General features: G+C 40.1%; 1 pseudogene; it reads left to right on the plus strand.

Annotated features, from left to right (window-relative positions):
* The first annotated feature begins 844 nt into the window (after positions 1 to 844).
* On the plus strand, positions 845 to 2,214 carry LOC101595376 (annotated as a pseudogene).
* Positions 2,215 to 24,418: the final 22,204 nt, after the last annotated feature.

A 24,418-nucleotide genomic window follows, 5' to 3' on the forward strand; every position in this document is an offset into this window, starting at 1 on the left:
TGCTGCTGGACATGAATTTGCCCCATTTTTCCCCTCTGACATCCTCAACAGAGCTCAGCACAGCCAAAGCCAGAAGTTGGACCTGCTGCTTCTCCCCCTTCCTGCCATCACGGACACCTCAGTGCTGGTGCCTCCTTCCTGCTCAGCTCATATACTCTGTGTCTCTGCTCAGTACACTCTCTGGCCTTCTACTTTCTTGCTTTTTCCTCTTCAGGGGCCCTTTTCTTTAGCATCATCTATCCTTTTCTTTGTTGGAATGGTGCAATCTTGCCTTGAAAGGTTTTGCCAGATAATGAAAAATTTCCCTTCTAATTGTAGGTTTGACAATTCTTGGAGTTCTTATTGGTTCCATGCAAATATGATTCTTGTCTTGAGAGCACTTAGTGCCTGAATAGTGGTTGAGGATGTCTTCAGCATAGGTTTGAGAAGCATAGCATTTGTGGGAGTTTATTTCCTTTTATTCTCTATTCTGGCATAAGCTCTTGAGAATCTGGTCAGTGCAATCATGAATGTATTCTGAAGTCAGCCAGTCCAAGTTTCAGCTGTATAAAAATGTTACCAAAAAAGCCATTATCTTACATATTTACCAAAATAAATTAATTTTTTTAGGTGCTCATCTAGGCTGGGGGTGATGGAATAAACGTGTTATCCCAACAGTCAGGGGTCAGAGGAAAGGAGAATTGGGAAATTAAGGCCAGCTTATTTCAAAGATTAAAGAAAGAGGGCTGGAGGAGAAGCAGGATGTGCCCTCGCCAACAGCTCTTCTGCCGGGGCCCTTGTGCAGGCACCTTGCAGAACAAGGAGTGGCTTGTTGGCTTTGAACGTGTGGCAAGTATTTCAGAAAGCTTCAAGATCAAGTTGGAGAAAAGAACAACTACTCTTCCAAATTCACCAGCTTCAACCATCATTGTTGTTGGGAATGGACAATGGAATGTTCTCTAGCTTTACCATGATCAGAAACCTTCTCCTCTTTTGTATTTCCATGAACTTAACCAGTCACTTTGGCTTTTCACAAATGCCAACCAGTTCTGTAAAAGATGAGACCAATGATAACATCACAATATTCACCAGGATCTTGGATGGGCTCTTGGATGGCTATGACAACAGACTGCGCCTGGGCTGGGAGAGAGGATCACGGGTGCAGACAGACATCTATGTCACCAGCTTCGGCCCAGTGTCTGACACAGAAATGGAGTATACCATAGATGTGTTTTTCCGACAAAGCTGGAAAGATGAGAGGCTGTGGTTCAAAGGGCCCATGCAGCGTCTGCCTCTCAACAACCTTCTTGCCAGCAAAATCTGGACCCCAGACACCTTTTTCCACAATGGGAAGAAGTCCATTGCACACAACATGACCACGCCCAACAAGCTGCTGAGGCTGGAGGATGATGGCACGCTGCTCTACACCATGCGCCTGACTATCTCTGCTGAGTGCCCCATGCAGCTTGAGGACTTCCCAATGGATGCCCATGCTTGCCCTCTGAAGTTTGGCAGCTATGCATATCCGAATTCGGAAGTTGTCTACGTCTGGACCAATGGCTCCACCAAGTCTGTGGTAGTGGCAGAAGATGGCGCCAGACTGAACCAGGACCATCTCAAGGGGCAAACAGCAGGCACTGAGCATATCAGCACCAGCACAGGTGAATACACAATCATGACGGCGCACTTCCACCTGAAGAGGAAGACTGGGTACTTTGTCATCCAGACCTACCCTTCCCTGCATAATGACAGTAATCTTATCCCAGGTGTCCTTTTGGCTAAACCGAGAATCTGTCCCAGCTAGGACGGTTTTTGGGGTGACCACAGTGCTGACGAGGACAATGCTCAGCATTAGTGCTCACTCAGAACTTGCTGCCCAAAGCGGCCTATGCCACAGCCATGGACTGGTTTATCACAGTGTGTTATGTATTCGTCTTCTCTGCACTGATTGAGTTTGCCACAGTCAACTAATTACTTCACGAAGAGAGGCTGGGCTTGGGATGGCAAGAAAGCCCTGGAGGCAGCCAAATGCAGGGAGCTCAAATGCACCTTCAGTCTCCTATGCCTTCAGAAGAGAAGACTTCTGAGGGCAAAAAGACATACAACAGCATTAGCAAGATTGACAGAATGTCCCGAATTGTATTCCCTGTCTTGTTTGGCACTTTCAACTTAGTTTACTGGGCAACATATTTGAATAGGGAGCCTATGATTAAAGGGGCCACCTCTCCAAAATAAGTCCAAGCTTCTAGGAAGCCATACTTATGGCAAAATGGTACCAAGGAGGGGCTGAGCTCAGAGAGACATTCTGTATTAAGGCACTGTCTTTCAGGAATTTTTTGCATGTTTAATAATATGTACAAATAATATTGCCTTGATGTTTCTACATATAACTTCAGATGTTTCTAAGATGTCCTATTGATAAATAAAGTAAACAACTTTCTAGTAAAACAGGAGGCAATGAATCTGACACTCAGAAGCTTAACATCAATAGTTTACAAACAAGATAAGTATATTTTTAACTGTTCCAAGTATAACAAAGTTTTTTATACTTAGAATGTCATTTCATACAAATTTTCCCAGGAAGTAAATATTTTAGGAAATGCTCCATGATTATTACTTGACCAACACTTGCAAGGAACAAAGATCACAGAGAGCACATTTTTCATGAAAAGAAAAGTTTGGACATTCATGTCCAATATTAATTGCCTTTGATAATTCTTCCTGTTCTGTAATTAGAAAAACACTGCATGAACTGACATTAAGAAATAGAATAGGTGAACATTTATGCAGACAAATTTAATAACAGATACATGGTATGTTAGATTAGCAGATCAAATAGTTCCTCAAGGAAAAATTTAACTGATTAAAAGTTAATTTTTTTGGAAAGGAATTTGTTTTCAATTCCACCCCAACTCCTCCACTACTTTAGCAATGACCAAGAAAATGTTAAAACAAGTGACTTGATAATCTTGGCCTTGATTGCGACCCCTGCTAACTATCTCTGGAACATTGACCACCTCTTCCTGCCACCAGTGTGTCATGCTTCAGTGGTGAGGAATTGTAATTGAGGTGTTTTCCATTTTATTTCCTCTTATGTATTTCATGATTGAATTATTGCTCTGTTAGCTTTTCTATATGACTCTTAAATGTTCATTAAAAAAATTTAAAAAAAAATTAAAAAAGAGGGCTGGAGAGATGGCTTAGTGGTTAAGTGCTTGCCTGTGAAGCCTGAGGACCCCAGTTCAAGGCTCTATTTCCCAGGTCCCACGTTAGCCAGATGCACAAGGGGGCACACACATCTGGAGTTCATTTGCAGTGGCTGGAGGCCCTGGCGTGCCCATTTTCTCTCTCTATCTGCCTCTTTCTCTCTGTGTCTGTTGCTCTCAAATAAATAAATGAAAATAAACAAAAATTATTTTAAAAAAAGAAGTCTGCATTTAAAAAAAGTTTTTAGAAACCTCTGGAGATTCAGCTCAATGGTAGATCACTTGAGTAATATCTGCAGATTCATGAGTTCAATCCCCAGCACTGTAAGGAAAAGCATGTTCCTCTTGTAAAGTGCTAAGATGAAGAAAGTAGACCTAGCCATTTATAGCACTGCCACAGATCATGTTTACTGAATTGTTCTTAGATCCAGGCCAAGGGTTACAGAGCTTCCACACAAGCCACTTTCTGGGTTTCTGCTTCACATTCTGATTCTGCTAAGCAGTCCCTTGATCTGGTAGCTTCCATCTAAGGAGACTTAAACAGAGAAGGCAGAGATAAGCATGATCAGACAGCATATTTTGTAAGCTTTGGATAAACAGCATTGAGTGTGACCTGGACTCCTTAGGAAAGTCTGTGTGATAATTAAGCCTCATTTGTCACAACTTAGAACCAGCTCTGCTACAGAGCGAGACCCTGTCTCCAAAAACCAAACCAAGTCAAAACAACACAAAACAATCAGGAACATAAGGTGTGTAAAGTCTTAGTGGGGAGCAGTGTGAGAAATTAAAATCTTTTGCTAATCCTTCACCCCTGTGGAAAATGAACATTTTGCATTGGTAATTTGATCTCTGGCCTTGAACTCTTCACCCACTTAGCTCCATATGTGACTTGAATATTGATACCTTGGACAGTGGCTCTTAACCTAGAGCCTTAAAAAATTCTACTGTAAGAAAAATGCACACTCTTTTCTGTTCCTCTTTATTTTAAACATTACATGGCTATTGTGATAACTATGTAAATATATAGTCATTGCTCAGAAAATTTCTTACCTAGATTCTTTTAGAAAATTTCTTATTTGCATAAGTATGTATGGACATGCCAGGGTCCTCTTGCCACTGCAAATGAACCCTTGTACTGCTTTTTGCACCCACTTTATGTAAGTAATTTGAGAATTGAACCCACGCTAGCAGGCTTTCCTAGCAAGCACCTTTAACAGCTGAGCCATTTTCCCAGTCCCCTTCCTTAAGATTATTATTTCCTTGTTTTTGTGACAGAATACCTGACCAGAAACAATTTAAGGAAGGAAAGGGTTTACTCTAGCTTACAGTTCTGAGCGGCTACCTTCCATCACGTCAGGGAAAGAATAGCAGCAGGAGTGGAAGGCAGCTGGTCACAGTGCAGCACAGCCAGAAAGGAGAGAGCAGGAAGACTCTGCCTCCTAAAGGCGCCCAAATCTTCCCCAATGGTGCCTCTAGCTTGGACTAAGTATACAAACACATAAACCTATGGGGACACTTAATATTCAGACTACAACAATACCCAATTAGTAAGCAATAAAAAGCATGATAGTCAAATTTGACATCCCAAACAGAACATTTATTTTTAAATGAGTCAAGTAAAATGTACACAATATATAGGATATTTTGTTATTTTTATTCATGCATTATTTCTAGCTATTGAACATGACTATTTTAAATCAATTATCAATATATTCATCTTGATATATTAATCTCGATATGAGTATTTGAATGTGTAGAAATTAGATGCCAAGTAAAGTTCCTAATCTAAATATACTCTATAAAGATGAATGTTCACAAGATGACAGGACTGGAATTTGAATAAGTTATTTTTACAGTGATGTAAATAAAGGCACTTCACAATGACAGAGAGTCCAGCCTCTTAAAGGGAATGGGGTGATGACAAAGAAATTTAGGAAATAAATACAAGTGAACCAGTTTTCCTCACCTAGACTTGTATATGTGGATATGGACCATTTATTATATGAACATTGATGCAAAAATTCTCAATTATTTTATTGCAAACCAAATTCAAGAACATGTTAACATGACAATACATTATGACCAAGTAGGTTTCACCACAGTGATGCAAGGTTGGTTCAACAAATGTAAATCAACAAAATTCAATATATAAGTAAACTGACAGACAGATATAATAGGATCATACCTATTGATGCAAAGAAGGCATTTGTCAAAGTTCAACATCCTGCATGATTAAAGTTCTGGAGAAAATATGAATAGATGGAACATACCACAAAATAATAAAGGCAATGCATTCCAAACTTACAGATAAGGGGTATTCATTATCTCCATTCTTATTTGATAAAGTGCTCAAAGTTTTAACTACAGCAATAAGACAAGAAAATTCATGTATTAAGAGGTTAAAAACTGGAAAGGAAGAAATTAAATTATCCCTCTTCACAGATGATATAATTTAAGTGACCCTATAGATTCTATCAAAAACCTCTTATATTTAATAAACACTTTTGGCAATCTTTCAGGATACCAAGTCAACATGCAAAATCAGTAGCATTCTTTTATCCCAATAATGAACTTGCTAATGGAGAAAGTAAGGAATAAAGACTCACTCATAATAGCTCTTCCAACATTAAGTACCTAGAAGTACCTAGGACTAAACCTCACCAAGGATGTAAACAACCTTTACAAAGGAAACCAAAAACACTGAGAAAAAGAGCATGAGATGACACCAAATGATGGAGAGACCTCACATGCTCCTGGATTGACAGAATCAATATTTGGCTAGATTACCAATAGCAATCCACAGATTCAATGCAGTTCCTTCCCATCAAAGTTCTAGTAACTTCCTTTACAGAACTAGAACAAATAATACAATAATTCATATGGAAGTACAAAATACCATGAATTATCAAAAGTAAACCTAAGTAGGAAGAACACTGCTAGAAGTACTACAATTTCTGATCTAAAATTATACTATCCAGGCACAGTGACAAAGACAGCATGGTATTGGCACAAAACAGAAATGTAGACCAATGGAATAGAATAGAGGATCCAGAAATAAATTCACACAGTATGGTCACCTAATTTTTGACAAGACATCAAAAACACTGAAAAAATACCTATTCAACAAATGGTGCTGGCAAAACTGGTTAGCTACCTGCAGAAGAGTGAAATTAGCTCCACATCTCTCACCATGCACAAAGAACAATTCAAAATGGATCAAAGGTTTAATTTAAGACCAGAAATCCTTAAGCTACTGGAGGAAAACATAGGTAACTCATTGGAAGTTATAGGTGTATGTAAAACTTTCAGAATAGGACTCTAATAGCACAAGAAACAGTCCCAAGAATCAACACATGGGGCTACATTAAAATATAAAGAATTAGGACAACAAAGGAGACCATCAGCATCATGAACAGAAGCCTATATAGAATGGGAGAAAATCTTTGGCAGCTATTCCTCAGAAAGAGGACTGATATCTAAAATATATAAAGAATGACAAAAATTAAACACCTATGGCTGCAGAGGTGGCTCAATAGTGAAAGGCACTTGCTTGTAAAACCTGATGGCCTGAGTTCAACTCCCTAGTACCCATATAAACCAGATGCACAAGGTGGTACATTTACAATGGCTGTAGGTCCTGGCATGCCCATTCTGGGAGAGTCTCAAAAAGCTAAAAATAGAACTACCGCATGACACAACCAGAGCACCCCTGGACATAGATGCTAAGGATTTTTTATCCTACCAAAGAAACTTGCATCCATGTTCTCTGCTGTTCTATCCACAATAGCTAGAAAATGGAATGCATCTCACCTGATAATTAGATAAAAATGTGGTACATATATACCATGGAATTTTACTCATCTGTAAAGAAAAATGCAATCATAAAAATTCATGAAAAAGCTGGAAAAAATATATTAAGTGAGGTAATACAGGCCCAGAAAGGCAAATACATACATTCTCTCTCATACATAGATATTAACTTTTGTTGTGTGTATATATGTAAATAACTGAATGTGAGAGAGACTATAGACTATGAATCAAGATAGGAAACCAGAGACATGAACAAAAGTTGTTGAGAAAGTAGAGGGAATTTGAAGGAAACATACAGTAGGAACGAGGAAAGAAGGCTACGGTGGGGGAAGGAAACAAGTGGGAGGAGAAAGAAGGGAGAAGAGGAACAAAACACAAAATGCATTTGATAAACACCGTAATGAAACTTAATTTTATTCTCTTATTTAAAAAATAAGTATGTTTAGGGCTGAAGAGGTGGCTTAGAGGTTAAGGCACAGGTTCAATTGCCCAGAACCCATGTAAGCCAGATACACATGGTAGTGCACACATCTGAAATACATTTGCAGTGGCTATAGGCCCTGATGCACCCTTTCTCTCTCAAATAAATAAATTAATATTTTGAAAAAAATAACTTTTTAAAAAACAGAATTTTATCTCTTATTGAAGAGAAATATTGGTAGCAAGACATTTGAAATTGATTTTTCAATGTCACCTAATTTCATACATATAATATGTGTAGCGTAGCAAATGATCTAAAGGGCCAATATATTCCTGGCACTATGCAGGGCAATTTAAAAGTTGTACTGACCTGCCGATATGTTTCCGTCCTGAAATCCCCATTTCTTTCACTGTTGATTGTCTTGATAAAGTAGATTGTTGGTCATTTCCAAGACTCCAGATCCCCCAACATAGGATCACCTTCTCAGAGAGGACCTACAGCTTTTCTACAACAGAGCACTATGCCCAAGAGTCAGCTCTGGGGTTGGGAACTACAAGTCTGTATGTTTGTGTATCACTTTATCCTCCTGCAACTTGTCAGGCTGTCTGTAGTGATATCTAGAATGAAAATTCATGAGGACCCAGCATTCAAGCAATTCAAAGCACATATCTGTCATCCAACGACCCACAGCTCAGCTTTCTGCAGGAGAGGTGACATGGACAGGAAAAGTCATGTAGAAAGAATGGATGCCATTGACTTAGACTAACATTTTTTTCTCTACTTATGGCCCCTTAGTAAGAATTTAAACTTGCTGAACCTTAGGCTCTTTACTTGTACCATAGGCAGTGCAGGATATTACTGTGAGGATTACATATGACTTTACAAGAAAGCACTATATAAATTTTCAATGACTTTGCCCCAAAGTGGAGCATAATGGCAGAAATAAAGATGAGATGATATTTCTTTGCACCTTTTTTTTTATATTAAAGAACGTTGTGCAAATCTGAGGCTTCATTTTTTTTTACAATGGTCTGCCCATGTAGATAGAGAGTTTAGTAATATCAAACCAAATTCCCATCATAGAATTTTGTTTTAAATAGGATGGAGAAAAAAATAATAGAATAATACAGTATTTGGCCTATGTTCTATCTCTCAGACTCACAAGTGAATTATGTAGAAATTTGTGTGTTTATGTGTATATAGTGTCTGGATGTGTGTGAATATGATTATTGTACAATTTCTATGCATGCATAAGTGTGTGGTATATACATGTTGTATCTATTGCTATGTGATTTCTCTCTCTCTCTCCATATATCTATGTTTATATATATATGTTATATATATCTATATCTACATATTTATGTGTGTGTATACTGGTGCATGTGTATAGCAGGATCTGTATGTTGGTAATATGGTACTGTCTATGCATACTTCTGATATGAGGCTTTGTCATTTTGGCTGAACCCAAATGTTGTTTAGGAATAGAAAGTTCATGAGTCCAGTTTTTAAAATTCTGGTATCACAGTTGAATTCTACTAATCTTCATGTATGTCCTGGGGTCTAAAATTGCCTTGGCCCAATACCAGTAAACAGGAAACCTATAAATTAAACATTAAGGTTTAACCTTTCTTCTCCACTCTATCAAGGGCATAGAAAGGCTAAGTGCCAAAGACTATGGGACAAACATATCCTCATCATAGGATATTTAAGATAGTTAATTTATATCAATAAGACAGTTGAGAGAATTTAGCAGGCAATTATTTCAAATACATATTTAAAGTTTCTACCAATCAGTCATTAAAGCAATAAACAGCTATAATTCTTGAGTGGGTTACAGTTTTTAAAAAATTCTTATTCTTTGGTTGATTTTCTGGACAAAATAATCATTGATTGATATTCTTGCTGCTTCAAAGAAGTAAAATGGTGTACTTAACAGTTTTTACACTTAGAGAAAGAGATTAAAGCTTCTTTATGATTGTAATGATTGCCTTTTTGCTTTAAAAATGTATTTCTGGAAATGATGTCTTCCTCATCTCAACTTTCACTCACCAGTAAGCATCAAATGGAGGTAGAAAAATGCTTGCACTTTCATTAGACATTTAAAGGGTGCTGTCAAAAGTGTTCAGCAGAGAATGTGATTGAGTCCCTGCATTTACTTGGAACAGGCAAACTCAGTGAATCCAGTTTGCTGATGTAGGTATTCCGCAAACTTGTGACTTTATCCACACTATTTCCAGGGTCTATGGCCAGGTACTGTTTGATAACATCAGTGTGACTGATCGAATATTTACAAAATCCCTTGGTTCTAAAGCAAGATCAAAAAACATCAAAACACCTAAATCCTAAAACAGGGTTGTAAGTATCAAAATAGTCTAGTGAATATATTTCTAGCTCAGGATTCTTCTCAGATATTGATACAGATACATAAGTGTAATATATTTTTTCATTGGGAATGAGATATTTTCCAAGTATACTTATTAGAAAAGAACATCCATTTTACTTCATCTTAATGCATTGCTGATTGCTTATTTGTGTGTGGTGGATACACACACACACACACACACACACACACACACACAATGTTGTGTGGTATTTAACCCTTATCCTCTATCCTCTTTTAAATAGTACTAAATATTACTACTTGGAATATCTTGAGATTAAATTCATTTCAAAAGTGAAAAAAAATATCATCATAGAAATTTCTGTTTTCTATGTTTTTTCACAAACAAGTGAATTATACTTTATGAACTAAATAAATCCATTCTGTGTTTCCTCATTTAAGCAATTAATTAAAGGGTTGCAGTAATGTAAAAGGTCTTGATAATCTATAATATGTACACAAAAGCTGCTTTGTTGGCTAGTGAGTCTCAAGAGCATTTGTCAGGTTCTGTTTATATAACAGTCTCCAAAAGGAAACTGTTCACCATTTATGCCCAGTGGGCACAGATAACGTAGGCTGTGGGAAACAGTTTCCTGTCTTTATATCAGACAGTCTTGTGTATCAGTTTTCTCACTTTCTACTCATCCTGTTGCCTCAATTTTACCCTAAAATCTAAGAATTGATGCTAGTAAGACCATTGGGAATATTGTGAGTAAGCATAATAGCAGGGGTGGAGTGCACCTTAGCACAGCAGGTAGTGCTTGCCTGTCATGTGCACAGACCTGGTTCAATCTCTAGCACAAAAAGAGAGAAGGAGGGGGTGGACAGACTAAGGCATACAGCCTGGCTTCATTTTCAGACTTCCTTAAAACTGAACAAGATTCCATGACTAAATTCTATTCAATGGAATGCTGAGGGAAATGAAGGAGGGGATCACAGTGAGTCATTGAGACTTCACAATTAACTCTTACAGGAGCCATTATCATCCTGACTAGTATGGTAGATCACCTTACAATGCAACTCATAAATGGTTGTCTTGCTTGGCCAACAGAAGATGCTCAACAAATTACAGCTATTATTAAATATTATTGTGCTAGTGATCTTTGGATTATAGTACCAAATATATGACTTATACAGAGAATTTATGCAGAGAAAAGGCTTATTTGGCACCCAAATTTGGAGGGTTTTGCCCATGATTGGCTCCATTGTTTTTGTGAGTTATCAGATCACAGCCATAGTATGTGGCAAAACCATGTTGCAAAGAAGCAAGTGAGAGGAAGGAACTTATCCCCTTTAAGAGTTTGCACCCCATAGCCTATAAGTTTCCACTAAGGCCAACATGTTAGAGTCTCCAGTATCTCCCAAGTGCTAAGCTGAACCAGACCTTTCATTCTGGACCTTTTGGGGACATTCCAAATTTGTGTTATTCATTTATTGTTGCTATTAAAAATATCTATGCAAATGAACTGAAAGAGGAAAAATTGTGATTTTGGATCATGCTTTCATAGATTTAGTCCATAGTCACCTGGCTCCATGGCTTTGTGCCTGAAGCAAGGTAAAATGTCATCGTGGTAAGGGAGGAGGCTTTTTACCTCATGGCAGCCAGGAAGTAGAGACTGAGAGGGGAAGTCAGGGACAATATGTATTCATCAAGGTACTGGTAAGTCAGCTACTACCTCCAATTAGACCCTACTTTCTAGTTAATAGCCCTTTCAACTATGCGTTCTTCAATGGAGTAATTCATGATTAACTTAGAGTTCCCATAACCCAATACGCACTCAATAGTGCCACCAGCTTGGAACCAAGTCTTTAACAATAAGTCTTTTGGGGAGAGTGTTCATATCCACACCTTAATAAAACTATTGTATTCTGCTCCCAGACCCTGAAGGTTCATGTCAATTTCACAATACAAAAGTCATTGTCCATTTCCAAAAGTCCTCAAACACTTCATTGTTCTAGCCTTACTCAGAAGTCCCATGTCTCCCCTGAAACTCAAAGCTAACTCAGCCATGAACCCCTGTGAGGAATTAAAACCAATTTAAAATGCGTCCAAGATATGATGGCATTCTTATTGCCAGAAGAAGGGATAAGAGATTAGAAAGCGTGTGTGAATCTTTTTTCCTAGGGAGATGCAAACATATGTCTGTTCACTCCACAGAGGACTCAAATGACAGCAAAAGCACCAAGCAGGACATACCCAATCCAACTCAGTGAACCAATGAGTTTATAATGGTGACTTAAGAGTAGAGAGAGGAATGATTTACAGAACAGGGTTGGGGAGATTTACAGAGCAGGGTGAAGGGTGACTTACTCAGCAAGGTGAGAGGTGGCTTACAGAATATGGTGAAGAGTTACTTGATCAGCAAGGTGAGAGGTGACTTAAAGAACAGGGTGAGGAGTTACTTGCTCAGCCAGGTGAGGGGTTACTTACAAAGCAGGGGTAGGGGTTACTTATAGAGTAGGGTGAGGGGGTGACTTCCAGAAGCATGGGTGACTACATCATCATAAAGACCCACCCCATCCTGGATAGTAATATTATGGAAGATGAATCAATGAATCCCTCTTCTAGCTGCTACTTATATAATCTAGCATTTCTCAGGAACACTTGTAGCTGGGGAAAGAGAGGAGGAAACTGATGAAAAACCAGGTTAGGGACATATGACCTCTTTCTCTTGGGGAGTGTCAATAGCTCTATTACCATTACCATAAAATTGTTCTACTCTGTTGCATTTTGTCACTGCATTATTCTGCAAAAAAATTAAATGAAGATGACCATTGGTTTCATTTTCAATAGAGTTTTAATTCACATCTGTAATTTCAACATCATTTAATTGTTCTTATTTCTATCAGCATCCTGGAATTTTGAGCCCTCACAAACATTACCTCTTAAGCTTTATTTATAAATTATGGCCATTTTGAGATTGTTCCTCTATTTTTTTAAACTCCTCCTACAAATCAGTTCTAAGCACTTGAAAAATTTCACTTCATGTGTAGTCACAGCAATGAATAGTCTTTATTGTCAACACCACTTTTCTGTATTAGTCAGCTTAGCATAAGTATAACACATACCTGAACTAATCAATGTATGAGAAAAAAAGATTTATTTGGGCTTCTAGTTTTGGAGGTGTAAGTGCATGATTGGTTGGCCCCATTGTCTTGAGGCCTAGAGTGAGGTAGCAGATCATATCACAGCAGGTGGCAAAGCCACTTACCTCCTGGGATGAAAGTAAGAAGAGGAAGATACCAGAGTCCTAATATTCCCTTCAAAAGCACACAAAAGCAGTGGACTCAAACTTTCCAGTATATTCCTCCTCTTAAAGTTTCTGCAACTTCCCAGTTAACTCATTAGGGTTTCAGAATCTAGGATTCCTGCTGCAAAGTCAGTACAAACAGCCACAGGCAGGGGTAATATGGACCCTCTTCATGATCCCAGCACATGATACTGTCTTAGTCATTGTGATGATGACAATAACGGCTGATTATGCTGTGAGGCCCACCCATTAGGTTATTATCTAATCTTTATGGTTAACTATCTCTCTTGTTAACTTTTATGTGTGTGTGTGTGTGTGTGTGTGTGTGTGTGTGTGTGTGTGTGTGCATATGTATGAGTGCTCTAGGGGCTCCTACCCCTGCAAATGAATGCCGATATTTCTGCCATTTTTTTCATCTGGCTTACATGGGCAGCTTGTGAATTGCACGTGGGCCAGTAAGCTTTGTAAGCAGTGCCTTTACCTATGCAGAAGCCAGAGAACAGCCATTGTATCTTGGTAAGGCTAGAAGTTGAACTAAATGAAGGGCTCCAAGTATATGAAATACTCTTATATTAATGGCAAGATCAGTTATTTTGCTTGATGTTTACCTCTATCTGAATGTAAAGAGCTTACATATAAAATAGTAAGTCATAATTCAGAAAACATCAAACTTCAGAATGGCTTCTTTTCAGTTGGGTATGAGTTGGTTATGATAATGTCAGAAACTGAAATACCTATTTGCAGTTTGATTGTTGATTCTGTAATCTAAACACACATAAGCGAACACTCACTCTTAAAGCTTCCATTCTCCCTACTCTATATTATGAGAAACATATTTAACTACCATTGCCATTGCAATATACCACTTGAATATATTCAAATAGTGGTGTTAGATAGCAGCCTTTTGTTTGTATGTGTGAGTATACATGGCATGATATGTGCATGTGTGTGTGCAGATGTGCAGGTTATGTGCTAGAGAACACTGGTGACCTTTCCTATGACCCAGCCTGTACTTCCTTGATTCTGGGTCTCTCCTTCAACTCATAAATGCCTTTTGTTTTTTCTCTTTTTGTCAGCTAGCCCCAGTAACTGTCTAGTCTCTGCTTTCTGCAAACCAGAGTTAGACATGCATGATCACATAGAGCTTTTTTTACATGGGTATTAAAGGGAATTGAACTCAAGCAGCTCCAGGCACTTCCAGATCCTTGTGCTTGAGCACTTTTAACCACATCTCCAGAGTGACAATAGCCTTTTAAAACAGGAGCCTAAGTGCATTGACCTGTTAGATAGAAAGATAGTTTAGGAAAATCCACAACTTTTCATTTAAAAGAATGAAGAAATTAGGAACTGAACTCTCTAATGAGGTCATAAAACTATTATTCCTTTACATAGGGTGATTCATCCCAAATAAATATACTGTTATTTGAATTTCTTACAAATAGCATAGATTCTTTTTGTAGTATAAAAACCTTTTACTGATGTCCAGCACACACAGAAAAATCCCCAGGAATTGTTACTATGCAGCTCTATAAGTTTTCAAAGCAAATTCCAAGATTGACCAGCACTGCAGTCAAAATGCAGTACATGGCCAGGAATTCAGAAGTGATGTCCCCTTCTCGTTATCACCATTTTGGTAAAATATAGTAACTTAAAAATTTTTTTTCTTTCTTTTTGAATTTTCATTGAGGACTTTATTATATGAACATATTGAAAACTAGTCAGGTTAAACTCTTATGTTCCTTTTCTCTAACCTACATTCCACTGAAACCCCTGCTCAGTGTGTGTGTGTGTGGGCGGGGGGTTATTGGTAATCATTATGGGCTCATAGATGCATCAGTCAGTCCCTGTGTGGAGGGGAAAATGTCTCAGAATACACCTTCCCATCCTGTGACCCTTACATCCTTTCTACTCCCATTTCCCACAATATTCCCTGAGCTTTGGAGGATGTTTTATAATTCTCCTTTAGTGTTGAGCTCTTAGTAGCTTCTAATATTCTGCTTTGATGAGTTTGAATCTTCCATTGTCTAAGCTTTAGTATATTTTAATAGTATCTTAAATTTATTGCACTAATTCTTGTGCAACAATTAATAATAATAATAATAATAATTAATTTTTCTTTCAAAAAGTCTTTGAAATCCAAATTTCAGTGGGTCCTATACTCACAAACACATGACATTGTGCATGTATTTAAGAAAAACAATAATAACAGTTTATAAACATAAAAACTTTCTCAAATCAGAAGAAAAATATAAGTAAATACCACTGTAGCAGTAATTTCTCTACAATGATATTGCAATGCCACTAGGAGTGGAAGAGAGGAGACCCGGGGACCAAATCTGGGATCACTCCCAAAGAAATTCCAGATCTGAGCCCAATCTGCACATTCATTTTATACTCTATCAGCAAGGTGGGTTCCATAGCAGCAGGCCAGATACCATAGCAGCAATGTGGAGTGAGCAAGCAAGTGGGAGCTTTACAAAAGCATATGTGGCAGTCAGCTATGTGATAAGGCTGTCAAGACCATTGCCAAAGGCAAACTCTATTTTGTGTTAACCATTTCCTCCATCTCACTGCTGTGTGTGTGTGCGTGTGTGTGTGTGTGTGTGTGTGTGTGTGTGTGTGTGTGTGTGGTGGAGGGTACTTGTCTAGGACTTTTTTTCTCCAGTGAGGAAGAAGGTTGGATCTGGGAATAACCAGCATCTACTATAAGTCAGCATTTAGCAAGTGTCTTTTCTACCTCATCCCCTCCTCTTTGCCTTCATAATACCTTATGATCTTATCTTGAAGAGATTGGTTGGTACTCCTGGTGTATCACCTGTAGCTTTATTGCTTCCATTCTAGTTCAGATGAACCTGGCTGGATAGGACATTTAGGACACATGGTCCTAATAGAAGCCCCAACATTATCATTATAAGGGGGCCCCTCTAAAGGAACCAGCCAGGGTCTTCAGGGAGTATGGGGCCCTAAACTATTGGAAGGGAGGGTAAATTTAGCTGTTGGGCAAATCTATGTGCACTGTTAGCCAAGTCCTTCTAAAACCATTGGAAGTAGGTATGCTTATATTCTCGGGGTACTCCCGAGTCCCTTGCGAGTAGAGGAGGTGGGCATCCAAACACAATATCAAAAGGGGAGTATCTACATTTTCAGGGTGTGCATAGCACCCTAAACAGTAGAAATGGAAGAATCTGTGGCCAAGGGAGGCCCGTTTCTTGGCAATGCTTATCCATTGTTGTTTCTAAAGTTCTATTCATTCATTCAACTCAGCCTGAAGACTTGATGATACCATGTGTGTAAGTTCCAACTTAATTCCACTGCCTTGGACACCTGTTGGATTACTTTGCTGATAAAGTCTTGTCCATTATCTGACCATATACTCATTAGGACTCCAAAGCGTGGCATAATCTCCCTGGTCAGAAAGTGAGACACTTCTTGGGCCCTTTCTATGTGGATTGGGAGGGCTTTTACCCAATCTGAAAAGGTGCACAGTATAACTAACAAGTATTGGTGTCCTTTGCTGGGGTGACTGTAAGTAAAGTCCATTTCTATATGTTCAAATGGGTAGGACGTTTGTTTTGATGTCAGTATCAGGGCCTTGGGTCCCTGTTTAGGATTGTTGCATGCATGCTGTAAGCAAGCTTCACTAGCTTGTTGAGTCAGTGTTGGCAACCTTGGGACCATCAAATATCTCTGTGACAAATCTTATAGAGCAGTTTTTCCTAGATGAGTTGCTTCCTGGGATTGCCAGACTAGACTAGGTGCTGTTGCCTTTGGGACCATTATTTTCCCATTCATAGAAAATAATCAGCCCTCCTAATTTTCAGTGGCCCCTTCATTGGTTGCTCCTTTTCTGTCTTAAAGCTCTATATGCTCTGTGTCTGAATTAGGGAGTGACTCATCCTTTAGGTCTGTCCATGAGAACATTTTCTCTGACCTCTTTGCAAGTGTGGAGGGGCTCTCCCTTCTCTTCTGGTAGGTATGTGGCTAGGATTATGGCCTAAGTGATTTCTGCCACATTCAGGGATTCTCTGCTAACATAGCCTGATACAGATTAGGGATCATGGGGATGCAGGATCTCAGAGGCATTGACAGAGGTGCATTGACCCTGTGGAGGTCTTCAACTGGCCGATCTTCACCAGGACCAAGGGGGTGTTAAGCTAGGCTTCCAGTCAAATAAGATATTGTCTCTGTCTCACCAGGGTGGCACCACTCAACAGAAGGGAAATAATAACAATGAAGAGGGCCTTTGCTACCTCTCCACTGGGCCTGGGTGTTGGCCTTCTGGGCTCTTCCCTGAGTGTGGGTCCCCAAGCAGCTGAACATCAGTCAGTCTTCTGGTCCTCTCTGGCTGGGCACAGCCATCCCACAGGCCCCACAGTACAGTCAGGCTGAGTCACCTCAGTGGACCTTTGGTGGTAGCATACTGGTGGCAGGTGACATGAGTGGACACTCTGTGCATGACTTGAGCTCTGTCTGCACCAAGACACAATGTCAGCTCTCTGACCCTGGTGACAGTTCATCTCCAATACAGGTTTTAGGACCTCACAGACAGTGGCCAGAGCTGCATCCTGAGTCATAGGCCTGCAAGTTGGTACCTGAAGAAGTTGCCTGCCATTCACCAAATATGGAGAGGCTTAGTCCTGAAGGGCGACAGTGGTGGAGGAATGGGTGGGAGTCAGGGTGAGGGCATATGCTCAGAGGACTAATCAGTAGAGCCTGAGTCCTGAAGTGCAGCAGTGGTGGAGGAGTGGGTGGGGTCAGAGTGGGGGCATGGGGCATGTGCTCAGAGGCCTGATCAGTGGAGCCTGAGTCCTGAAGGGCAGCGGTGGTGGAGGAGTGGGTGGAGATCAAGGTGGGGCATGGGGCATGTTCTTGGAGGCCTGATCAGTGGAGCCTGGGACAGCAGCAGCTTTGGACTCATGGGTTTAAGTTCAGTGCTCTTATGACCAAGATAGCTTGAGGTAAGGTGCCTGGCATCTGTTAATGAAGCCATTTGTAGGTGAGGAGGAGTCTCTGGCCAGCATATACCATGAGTCAATAAAGCTGACCTTTCAGAACCTGATAATCACTGGCAATCTACAGTTCCTTCAGGTGGCCAGTCAATGTCAAAGGAAGGCCAATTTCACAGAAAGTTCTTAATTTAGTGAGGGTGGTTTTCATCTTTATTTCATAGTCAGCAGGGAATCCTCATTTGAAAATTTCAAGCAGAGTTTGCAGGATTATGTGGGTCTCACACCCAAACAGAACCCATAATGGAAAGGCTTCCCTAACCAGGAGTTTGGGGAGTTTATATGTGCCTAACCCTGGGTGGTGTGTAGGGAAGGGTGGAGAAGGCCAGTTTCTAACTCAAGCAGGTGCTTTCCTAGCCAGTCCCCCAAAGGGGGCTTAAAGGTGCCTTACAATAGGGCCATACATACAAACCGTGTACCTGGTCAGCCCCTCTATTAGGGAGGGGTGGGTGACCACTAAGGTAAAATGGCTTCCAGCACAACTGCCCTTTAGAGCCCAATCAGGTCCTGTAGCCACAGGGCATGGGGCCATTACAGTCATTTGTACATTCATTCACCATTCATTCAGAAGTTATGCATAGCCCATTTTAAATTCCTATCCTATCTATTACTCTGGAGACCAATCTCCTTTTCCCTTGAAGATCAGTGCCACTTTGAAATCACATCAAGGCTTCAGATGCAATCTCCTGCAGGATGATCAAGCCCACGTGGCTCTACCTGTCTAGGGTAGAGGGAGGGTTACTTACCTGGTCTGGACATCTAGCCTAGCCTCATCTTCTACTCAGGGACTCCAGTCCTGGGTCTCACAGGCCCCTGGAACAACTGGAATGGCACTCCAGAATTGCATCAGGAGTGCATGCTTCTTAGTTCCAGGGATCTTCAGTTGGCTGATGGGCTAGGGAGTGGCAGCTCCCCTTGACAAATGAGGGTCTTGGTGAAGGACAACCTTGCTGGGGCCTCCGGGGATGTAGTGGGAATTTCTCTGGAATGATGACTCCATCACCTGTGAGTGGAAGAGAGGAGTTTATTTACCTGGGGACCAAAGCCTGGGATCACTCCCAAAGGAACTCCAGACCCTAGCTCAATCTGCACATCCATTTCATACTCTAGCAGCAAGGTGGATTTCATAGTAGCAGGGCAGATGCCACAGCAGCAAGGTGGAGTTAGCAAGCAAGTGGCGGGGGGAGGGCTCACAAAAGCATATGTAGCCATTAGCTATGCATTAAGGCTGTCAACATTATTGCCAACAGCAACCACTATTTTGCCTTAACCATTTCTGCTGGGGTTGGGGGCAGGGCTTGTCTAGGAGTTTTTGCTCCATTGAGCAAGAAGAGGTTGGGTCTGGGAACAGTCAGCATCTATTATAATTCAGCACTTAACAAAGTGGTCTTTTCTACCGCTCCACTTCTAAGAAAAATAAAAAAATATACAAAACTTCCAATGATTGCCTTTAACTCTTCAAATTTTATTATGAAAATGTTTACACATAGAAAACTAGAGAGCAGATTTAGATTTAATATTACTGAATATTCTGCTATAATACTTAAGACATTTCAGTGTACACATTTTAGTATGCAAGTATACATCTGTAAAAGAATGATTATTTTCTATAGAAGCATGATATAATAACATTTATAAATTTGTAACAAGCCCTAATACCTAGTCTATCTTCAGATTTGCTCTATTATGTGAAAAGCCAAAACCTTCTATGATTAGCTTACCTAAACCAGGATGTGCTCAAAGGACACAATCCCATTTTATTTCCTTTAACTGTGTTTTTGCAATTCTAAATCTGAGTACCCACTCCCACTTGTTCTGTAGATAGCATTGACAATAGTTGTCCTGGGGTATGTCCCATAGTGCAGATCTACCTCATTGTTTCCTCATGTTCACCTCTATCCCAAGTATTGCTGTTGCTGTTGTTGTTAGGAGGGAGGTTCTCACTTTGTAACTCCAGCTGGAGTTACATTGCTGAACTCCTGCCTCAGCATCCCATGTACTGGCTTATCAGCATGGACCCACCATGCCTAGGTACAAGTAGTTCATGTAAACTGGAAGATATATTAGGAATATTTTTATAGAGATCAGTGATCTGCATTCACATTATCTCACTCAGGACACAAATCACAACTGGTGTCTTCCCATTAATGATGTGACTACCGATCTTTGAATAAGATGATGTCCCCCACATCTTCTCATTGTAAAATTGTACATTGTTTTCTTCCACACTTCAGTGGATATGGAGGATAAATCCAAGGCTTCCCATATTTTGTATTTTAATTTTAAGTAATATCAAGGTATAAGATCTCTCCTGGCATATTTTCAGAGGAAGGTTTGTCTATAGTTCATACTTTCTCATCCTTAATATCCTTGACTCTTCCTTTTCTTCTTCCCTCAAATATTCTGTGTCCTCTACTTATTTGTGGTCCTAGACAAAAGAAGAGGACTGGGTAGGAAAGGTACCTTAGACAAATTCTATCATTAAACACATCCACAGGTTAGAGGACATACACTACATTCTTGGGTCTAGTGCCTGTTGGTAGCCGTAATCTTCATCTTTGGAGGCACTTGCTTTATTGGTCCATTTTTTCCACCTGTGACAATGTACTCTGAAAGCACTTTATTTATTTAACAAATTTGGAATAAGTTCTAACTATTAAAAATAGTTATTGTTAGTCATGCATGAATGTTGCCATCTGATGAGACCAATACAGCAGTATAGAAAAGGGCTTTGTGTTGCAATCATTTGAAAGAAACCATAATAATGAGGCAAGATTCTGACTCTGTCAATATACATGAGCTGCACAATTACTCAGTGAACATTTGTCTCTTCAATACACCATGTCAATTCCTGAGGTTGTTTCATTGTCCCATGAGGCATATTACTGGGTCTCAAGGGTAGGAAAATGCTAGAAGAATATTAAGCCAGAATATGAAGAATGGACATTCACCATGTGCTAGGCAGCCTGGAAATTATTGTTTAATATTAATTTATAGATGATTGCTGAGCCAAAAGGACATAATATCCATTATGTAAATGTTCAGTCAGAACCGCTATGCCCCAACACTTATTAATTCTGAGCTGAATATTAAATGATGTGCATCCAAAACTGAACATGTTCAAATAGACAAGTACTTTGTCATGAAAACCCAGGACTACTCAGTAAGTAGTACATTATGGCCTACAAATGAAAGAATACTTTTTCTTGAGTAATATTAAAGAATTAATTGGAAAAAAAAGTCAGAGCCAGAGGCCAAAGTGCATAATGTGAAGGGAAAGGAAGACAGTGCACTTGTATTCTGGGTAGCTCACCCTCTGTCCTCCCCAAAGGTGCGGCCCAAGGCTTGGGCACATGGGAGCTGGATATACTTGCAAACATTTTAACAGCTTATAAGAGAAGTGGTCATCTCTGTGTTGCATATACAGTCATGGATGATTTATTTTATTTTTTATTTACAACTTCCATAATTGTAAACAATATCCTAATTCCCTCCCTTCCCCCGCTTTCCCCTTTGAAACTCCATTCTCCATCAGATCCCCACCCTCTCTCAATCAGTCTCTCTTTTATTTTGATGCCATGATTTTTTCTTCCTATTATGTTGGTCTTGTGTAGGTAGTGTCAGGCACTGTGAGGTCATGGATATCCAGGCCATTTGGAGGAGCACATTGTTTTTTTATTTTTAATTATTTATTTATTTATTTGAGAGCAACAGACACAGAGAGAAAGACAGATAGAGGGAGAGAGAGAGAATGGGCGCGCCAGGGCTTCCAGCCTCTGCAAACAAACTCCAGACGCGGTGCACCCCCTTCTGCATCTGGCTAATGTGGGACCTGGGGAACCAAGCCTCAAACCAGGGTCCTTAGGCTTCATAGGCAAGCGCTTAACTGCTAAGCCATCTCTCAAGCCCTGGAGGAGCACATTGTAAGGAGTCCTACCCTTTCTTTGGCTCTTACATTCTTTCCACCACCTCTTCTGCAATGTACCCTGAGCTATGGAAGGTGTGACTGAGATATTTCAGTGCTGAGCAGTCCTGTCACTTCTTCTTAGCATCATGGTATGTTCTGAGTCATTCCCAAGTTCACTGCCATCTGAAAAGAGAAGGTTCTCTAACCAAAAGTGAGAGTAGCATTTAATATATGGGTATGAACATTAAGAGAAGTGCTTGCTGGGCAGTTTGATGAGCATAGTATATGCATTTAGCCAGACACCAGCAGACGTTACACCCCTAGAGCTCATGACTACCCCTGTTATAGGTCTTCAGGATCAGGGATGTATTCCCTCCCATGGAGTAGGCCTCCAGTAAAATTAGAGGGCAGTTGGTTTCCCCCATAATAGACGTGCCTCTATTGCACCCGTTGGCTCATTTGGCCTGGCTGGCCAAATATAAGGCAGTGTCCACTGTTGGGTATCTTCACGGGTGATTTCTCTCTCTCCCATTTAACTACATGCAGTATGACTTTTTCCAGTTTTGTCAGCTGGTCTACATGGAGGAGGTTTTTAGCTCAGCTCCAGCAGAGTTTTTCAGTGACCTTTCAGTCCAAGTATGTGGAGTCTTCAGCAGTAGGGTCTTACCATCTATTCCTGATAGGAAACCAAGGGCCCTGGCAATAGCCTGTAATGTTTTGGGGGCATCAGGAAGGCCAACAACTCACTGGGACATATCCCATCCCTGGCCCTGAAAATTTTCTAGTAACAATCTATGGCTCTTGTGTGTTCCATTATCCAAAAAAGTAGGTTTCCATATGACTTATTTATATCCTCTTAGATTTTTTATTAGCCCTCCTTCCAAATTTCTTTTACTCAGTTTATTCCCCTGACCTCACTTAGGTCTTTCCGCCCCCATTAATTTGTTCTTCTACTTACATATATACAATACCATCTTATTAGGTCCCCTCTCGCCCTTTTCTATTCCCTTTGTATCCACTTTCTAGCTTACTGGCCTATGCTACCATGGTTGATGATTTTGTGCTGTTCATTGTGTTATCTTATTGCCTTAGAATTTTAAAACATGAATTTGTGATGCTGATGCCTTTTGTATGCAATCTCAAGTTTTATAAAGTTGATCTAACAATCTGTTATAAATAGTAGCCCACAGGGAATAAAGATTTTTTTTAACTTTATTTTTTTCTGTGATTCTGAGAGAGCGTCTGTCTCATAAAGATCGCCTTTGTTGCTTCAAAATCCTGTGCACTCTTACACGACCAGCATGGGAAAGACTTTTTGACCTTGATCCCAAAAACTGGAAGTTTATCTTCCTTTTCAGATCTGAGCAAAATATGTGGTTTAGACAGGACAAGGTGAATGAGTGTGTAATATCAGTAATGAGATTAGAAACAATTTGATCACTAATCATTTCCTGAGCAAGGAAGCTTATTCTTTTGAATGTGGCTTTCAAGGTGGGGAAAATACCCTAAACAAACTCATGAGGTTTTCTCTCATAAAGAAATCACTGCATAACTGTGAATCTCATATGGGCAACATATGGTTTCAGAAAATATGCAGGAATGCATGACCTAACAGCCATAAGGAGTTTCATTTGTGAGGAAAAGCACTGAATGGCACTCAAGACATTGTAGACTGTAGGACCTGGTCTTATGTTTCATGTTGTCTAAGGAAGGGAATTCGCTATCTGAAATAGCGTCCTAGGCACCTACTGTGTTATCTCATTCTTAAAGATAACTGACTGCTGGTAGCTCTGGTCCAGCTCCTGAAGCTGTGTCCTATCTCTGGAAACCCTCAGGCTTCTGGCTAGATCTTTCCAGGGCTGGCTGCTTCTTACTGACTTTGCTGGGAACCGTTGCAAGTACCTGCCACAGCTCAGGAGATCTTGGGGTTCTGGCATGCTCAGACAAGTCTATAGAGGGTGGATTTACCAGGAAATACTGACTTTCAGAAAGTCATGGTGCCACAGTCTACTCAGTTTGGCATATAAATCTGAACTGGCTGGGTATGGTGGCTCAATGCCTTTAAGCCCAGCTCTTGGTAGGCAGAGTTAGGAGGATTGCTGTGAGTTCGAGGCCACCCTGAGACAGAGTGAATTCCAGGTCAGCCTGGGCTGGGGTGAGACCCTACCTTGGAGAAAAAATATCTGACCTGCCATGGACAAGTCTGGTGCCACCCACTGTACTAGATTGCCTGACCATACTTACTTCACTTAGGTGTTGGTGACACTTTAGGGTTTCCACAGTGTAAAGGGGAGATATAAAGGTGAGACCCTCCTCAGACCCATTATATCATGACACTCTTTTAGGAGAGCAAGGCTGCTCACAGTAAATGTGATTATGATAAAACCACCACTTTCTGGACACCAGTCTTTCAAAGGCTGTCAGGGAAAGGGGGAAAGGTAAATAAGAGACTCTGAGC

This window comes from Jaculus jaculus, chromosome 19, assembly GCF_020740685.1.
Source record: "Jaculus jaculus isolate mJacJac1 chromosome 19, mJacJac1.mat.Y.cur, whole genome shotgun sequence".
Lineage (NCBI taxonomy): Eukaryota > Metazoa > Chordata > Mammalia > Rodentia > Dipodidae > Jaculus > Jaculus jaculus.